Source organism: Typopeltis vanoorti, chromosome 10, assembly GCF_054136105.1.
Source record: "Typopeltis vanoorti isolate ZY-2024b chromosome 10, IOZ_Tvanoo_1.0, whole genome shotgun sequence".
NCBI lineage: Eukaryota > Metazoa > Arthropoda > Arachnida > Uropygi > Thelyphonidae > Typopeltis > Typopeltis vanoorti.
This window is the reverse complement of record NC_143558.1, coordinates 24,568,141-24,575,095: the sequence shown is the minus strand read 5'-3', so window position 1 is coordinate 24,575,095 and position 6,955 is coordinate 24,568,141. Positions and strand designations below refer to the sequence as shown.

The following is a 6,955-nucleotide window of genomic DNA, read 5'->3' as shown; positions in this document are numbered from 1 at the left end:
ATTTTCTTGAGTTTACGGGCCGAAAAACCTCTTTATGAAGCGACCTCCCGAGTGTTAATGCAGTGGTATGCGTGGCAGTCTAGCGATAGTGTTGCGGGGCGCGTGATTCTCGGATTAAGCGCCTCCGTAGCGCAATTGGAAGAACGACGGTACATTGCGCTCTTCGATTGGAATAGGCCTAAGTTCGATTCTCCGATCTCATACGGAGGTAGCAGGGTTTTTTCTCCCGGAAACTCGGGTTTTTCATCCCGCATACATACAAATCGGCCCTTCAGAACACACGCAATTTACAGACAAAAAAATTACTAGTTGTGGTGGTGTTGGAGGTGGGCGGTAGATGGCGTTGATTCGTAGTAGAGGTAAGGTGTAGAGATAGTTGAAGATGTCCTCCCGCGATGAGTCTTCGGACTCCTTGGAGGTATCAGGAATAATAATAATAATAATAAACCCGTTTGCTCGTGCTAGAGATCGACTAACGCGGGGTTCGGTCGAGGGGGGGGGGAGGCTTAATAAAATTCCTCTAGTCTGCGACTAGAATAAAACTTACGAGTAATTTCTTCGGGTGGTCTAGTGTCAAATACGGCACACACCACTTCCCCCAAGCTACATAGACGCATCCAAGAAAAAAGAGAAAATATTCCGGTTGCAAGAAACAGCAAAGTACTATTTGAGTAGTTATAATTTTTTTTTTTTTTTATATATATAACGTTTTTAAAAGCAGTTAATAGTCAAGATTTATGATTCATAAACTGACAAGTAAACTCACCTAGCGAAGTTGTACTGTCTACCAACTCGCTACATCCGTTACTACCGTTGGAGTTAGCTAACGTATTGCTAGGTGGATGTAATGATTCAATTGCTTCGTTTCGTACGTTAATAAACGTACTGTTCGCTCGAAGCGATGATTCAGTTTCGTTTTCCTGCTTTTTTTCAGTCGTCGATTTCGAATCGTTTTTATTTTCCACATTCTGCTGATGTCTTTCTTGAAGTAACTCTCGAACTGTTTTGCACGCATAGCTCGCTTTTATTTCTGTGGATAAAAGATGAGATGACTGGCATGCCTTAGGTGTGGCTGAGAGAAGGCTTTCTTTTTCCACAACAGATACATAAGGATGAAGAAAGGTTAAAGACGGCTTGCTGTATTTTGCTCCAGTTCCCGAGTTAATTGGATGGCTAAAAGACGGTGTTGTAGAAGTGCAATGAGATCCATTTGTAGTTATGCTGAAATCTAAACTTGCAGGAAGCAGAGAGTGCGTGAGATGAACATATTGTGGGCGTACTTCTTGTCTTAGCGGAGTAACAGGTTTTAGTAATGGAGGTAAAGTTAAGGGCAATTTAAGTGCATGGATATTAGCAGGAAGCACTTTGGAGGTGATCGGTTGATCAGCTTTTAATATACGGTTAGCAGAGAACGACTCGGAAGCCGCGATAATGCCACTGGATATAGGAGAAACAGGAACAAACTGCACAAGTTCTTGATTTACTGGTTTGTCTTTGTGATAATTTCTCATACAATTAAGTTCTACGCTCTTTTCTGTAGGCAATGTTTGATACATTTCATTATTAGGACGATAAACAGACGGTTTAGATGAGAATGTCATAGAAAATGATGGCAAGTTCACTGGGACTGGGGCCTTCAACGATTTATTTCCTAAAATAGGAAGTGAATTTATGGGCGCTTGGGTTATCGGAACTGCCATGGCATCAGGTATGGAGTAAGGCGCAAACTGCTGCACATTGGAACAATACGTATTTCTAGGAATGGGCACATTTTGGGGAGGTGGAACATATATGGATAATGGGTTAATATATGTAAACCTATTTCGTTCAGATTTGTCACTGGCTGACCATTGATAGTTGCGTTCTGCATTCAACCAATCAAAGATGGAACTGTCAGATGGGGCTGTTACCGCTGGGGACATCACACATTCACTGTTATTTTGCCTTTCATTTTCTTGTCCAGGTAATTGCCAAAAACTATACGAATCATTATACATGTCAGAAAAATCTGGCACATAATCAGAATATTCTCCAGTAAATCCTACAGAATTCGAAACAGAAGGAAAGGAAGGTATATCACCAACAGGATTTTGCATCTCATTGCTACCTTCTGCAAAACCAGAATACATATCGTGTTCACGTACTGAACCAAGTGACTCTTCTGCAATTTTTTGAAGATTTTCTTGTAAACTTGTTTCTCTAAATACCAATAAATCATCTATAGGTATAGATGGCTGAGACTCGAGAGAAACTGGAGCTGAATTTTCGATAATGGTCAAACGGTCGGAGCAATCATCAGATGAACTGGACTCATCACTATTTTGTTCAGGAAGGCTAATAGAATCCCCAGACGTATCTGTAAATTCTTTTTCTTTATTAATTTGTGAATTTTGCTTTGCATCTTGGTCAGAAACGTCACTTACTTCCTCGACCGCAACACTTTCCTTGGAAACGCCTTTTTCGCTACTATCTTCCATTGCATAGCAATCTGTAATAAGAAAATGAAAAATAAGTAAATTTTGATAGCAACTTAATATTCAAATGAAGTTTAAAAGTAGTCAGAGGCGTAGCTAGGGGAAGGCAAAGCCCTCCCCGGGCGGCACTTTGAACCTTTTTGAACTTTTGCAGTTCATTTTAAATACGGTCTCGAGAACTCATTTCCAAATATTGTAATACTACTGCGAATTTTCCTCACAATTGCTGTAAGTGTTGCTAGTTGTGAGAGGAGTTTTTCTAAATAAAATTAATTACCTAAATTACTATGAAATAGACTTCGCCAATGTCATCGACGATTTTGCTAACAGAAAAGCAAGAAAAATAACATTTTAAAATGTTAAAATTAAAGTTTTCCTTTAAAAAAGTGTTTTAATTTATTTCCCTATACGTCGTTTTGACTTTTTGTAGTATTTTTGGCGTGTGTTGAGAGGGGGCGGGAAACTCAGGGATAGCCTCGGGCGGCAAAAGCTTTAGCTACACCACTGCAAGTAGTACAACGCCATATAAACAAATTTGTAGAAGTTTTGTTGTCGTAATATAACTGTTTATAACAACAACCACGTTTGTCTTCGATATAAGCAAAAGACATTCGTAGCAGCCTTAATTCCTTCAATTAAAGAAGATATTGAATCCGAAAATCTTGTTTTGGGGAAGTCGCGAGGTAAGAATTGACGAGTATACGGTGTCCAAAGCAATGCAAGGTATGACAATTAAAATATTGTTGTATTGAAAAAATGTTTCCAGAACAGCTTTCTAGCGAGAAAGTGGAATAATGACAGTGCAAGGGAGGCCTAGGACTTTTTGTTTTTTTCAATAGAACAATTTCACAGAATATTCCAATATACTAATGACTATAATACTTTCTTATTATGCACTTATTTAGCTTCCCTTTCCTGAGTATTACAGCAAGTTAAATATATGCTAGTTTCTTGCTGTAATACTCAGCACGCATCTTCTCATTCATGTACGATCCGTTTCACAAAACATTCGCTGCTCTTGCGAAATTGATTTGTCGCTAAGTAGCAACCATTAAGGAAGAAATTTCTTTGACGAAACAGGAAAAAAGTCACTGCAACTGATAACTCGTCAAATTTAAATCAACCTTCATAATTACAAATCAACGTATATGGTAAGTGCACTTTGTAATACTAATTTCTACATACACTGTTCAGAAATTATTACAAAAACCATAAAATGTTCTTGTCAAATGTCCAGTCGCTTCAACATGCACTGAATGTCGAGTTACAGAGCTATTTGCAACCAGCGAAGTGCAGATTTGGAAAATTCAAAATAAACTTTAGCTACTTACTCAAAAACTTCAGGTTTTCGGTAAAATTTAATTAACTGATGATATTTCCTTGTGGCGAAATGTTTTTGGTCGGCTACGATGATCAGATGAGTCACATCATTCAAATCTTGTTCTACTAGTATCAAGAAGGCGAAGGACTGTCACCATATTTTGCTCGTCACGAAGCGGGATGAATCCATGACTCCGTGCAAAATTTGTTGCCATATCCTGTACTTCCAAATACTCATGAAAAAAACAAAACATGATTCCCAGTGCTGGTCATTGACTCACTTCAGCTGCAGTAGTATGTGTTTGCCAATCAAACATGGTACCTTCAGTGGTCGTCTGGAGTTATGACCCAATTCCAGACAGCGTCCGATGCATGGTGCATTCAGATCTTCCCCGCAGATCGTGGTTGTGTTGCGTAGTAGTTACTGCAGTTATTTGCAATAAGTCTTTTGTCTCTTGCTCACTTCAGGTGTTTTGAGCCACAAGCTTGACTCTGACTTGATAATTTCGCTATAGTTGGACTGTTGTACGTTGACATTCCAGCCAGTTGTTTCCAAGATTACTATTACTGCTGGTCTACTTCTTAGGATAGTTCATCTCTTCTTCCGCTTGTAGCATCTACGTAGTTCAGTTAGATGAATGACACGCAATTTTGTTTAAATCTAAATAGTGGCTGAATGGAGGATTGCAATGTGTAAACGAAGAAAAAAGCGAATGTTCAGACGAGGAGTCATCTTCAACGTATAAAACTGGCCGTCTTAAATTAGTGCTGAATTATCTAACAGTATAAGACTAGCGGACTGCGATGTTGGTTAATGGCGGATATGCTCCCTGCCGGTTCGTCTGTTTTGCTGCATGAAACAAGTCTGCCACCTCCGGGTAAGACTAGCTAGCTACTACCATTCAGTTTAATATTTTTTCTTGAATACATCTCGCCTCCCAGACGACGAGTTTCGGACCCAAGATCACATAAGACATAGAATACAAGTGCTCGTATTCCAACTAACGTGTTGAGAGAGCATTATGAACTTCTGATCGTTAGTAATTCATGATGTGAAGTAACCATCCGATTTAGCGTGCTAATTGTGGTCGTCTGTGTCCACGAAATATGACTAAAGCGCAGCTCAAATGGTTAAGCAATGCTGTCTTTATTTAGAAGTAAGACTGAAGCAACCTAACCATATGCGAGTCTGGCCTCCTGTGACGACTTATCGGATTCTTCGTAGGTGCCTTGTAATAAAAAAAAACCGTGCTAAATGCACACTGATTTTCTGGGGTTACACACTTGAGCATTAATACTCAGTAACGCCAATTAAACTCATCCCGTTGTTACTCATTCTGATTGTAAATTCAGAATGACATGTTAAGCTCTGCGGGTTCGAACGTCGAGAGATGGTTGGATGTCTCTGGAAGATTTCGGAGGTTCAACAACTTTTCATAACTGGCAATATGTTTCCTGAAGGGAACAAAACAGGAGAAATAGCATACGCAGGAATTTCAAAGTGTGCTTGGCGCACAGAATCCATTATTACTATAGTAGTGTTCCAAGACCATTCCAATATTGCAGTGCTTACTTCAGGTTACTTGGACTGTGCAGGAGCAGGAAAGCAATCTTTCAGCGACGAAAGATTGGAAAGTGTGAAACGCCAGCGTATAGTCTCAATTGTGCTAGTTACTCTAGCTGGCTTATCTGTTTTATGGAATGAAAAATCCTTCCATGCTCTGTATAACATTAGCTAACTCGCCTTCAAATGAAAGGTTCCTTGCTTTGTAGATGGGATTGAAACACGGGTCTTTTTCACCAAAGGGTATGGTCGAAACTGAACGGGCTACAGGGAGGGGTCTCGTTACTTACAGGGAATAATTTCATTTAAACGACTGCAAAACGTTTAATAGAAATGCGTCTCTTCCTTTCAGATGAAGTAGCAGAAAAACTGGAGTCTCCATACTGTCTAAGACTTATTAGTTCAATACATAACCATATGTCAAAAAAGTCAATACATTATGAACATGTTTCCATGTTATGTAAAAATGGTTATTGCAATTTATACAATTATACTTAATCGCATTTAACGAAACCTTAATATTTCAAAATAGCTTCATTTACTATTGGTCTAAATTATGAGCTTAGGAGATGATGCATTAAATTAACCAAACTAAAAATTTAAACTAAGAGAAACACTTGCATGCCAAAGTACTAGGACCACAGCTATTCCCACGCTTCCCATTACTTTATTGCCAAGATTTGTTTCTTTAGGAAAATACATGCAAACAATATTTACGCAATACTTTTGTCATATGCTTCTCAAATGTTTGTCATCTCACCAGTCTAGGTAGCTGCGCATGGGCCGTTTGGCTCATTTTCTAATATTTGTATATTCGAGTCATGCTCTTTCCCCCGATATTTTCCTTCCTAATGTCTACAATACATTTTTCTAACCCGCTCTCCTATACATCAATTACTTACTCCAGTTGACCACCAGCTAATACACAGCTTTGATAATTGCGCGATACACTTTTCATTCGATAAACCATGCTGAACAAATCACAACTTCCAAACCATTCTTGGAATGGTTTGAAAGTTGTGATTTATTTATCTGTATCTTTGTCTAGATACTATCTAGAATAAATAATCTCTCTTTTCTTGGCATATTACAACTTTTGCTTCCTCAGTATCATAAAAAAAGGATTTTCCTTTCGTTCAAGGCGTTAATTATTTACAAATCATAAATCCGCCCAACTGTTGAATAATGTTCGCACACCTGGAGCGGTGCTCCTAAAACTCCATAAAAATTACTTAACTCGATACAAAACGGCATTTAGGATTAACGATCCATCTCTCTCAGGCTGATATTATTAAGTCGATAAGAACAGATACTACACTTTGATATTAACCAAAAGGCCGAGAGGCAAGAGCCTGTGTAGCTCAGTGGATGTGGCGTTTGCACACCATTGCGCTTGACCGCACGAGGGAAGACTTACTTTGGAATCTAGTCGGCGACTAGAGGAAATTTTTCCAAGTCTTTTTTACTCGATCTCTGACAAGCGAGTTTCTTCTCACAAAAATTCAAGAAAATCGACCATGGAACCCACATTATTTCAGACATTAATTATATTGTGTTAGGGACCACGGCGGCACTTGTTGACCAGTCTCTCTTCACT

At 38.9% G+C, this 6,955-nt stretch overlaps 1 non-coding gene across 1 annotated transcript; it reads right to left on the bottom strand.

The window, feature by feature from the left end:
• Positions 1-6,519: 6,519 nt before the first annotated feature.
• Positions 6,520-6,707, bottom strand: LOC150102237 (U2 spliceosomal RNA). The gene has a single exon (XR_016548980.1). It is a non-coding gene; the product is annotated as a U2 spliceosomal RNA (small nuclear RNA).
• Positions 6,708-6,955: the final 248 nt, after the last annotated feature.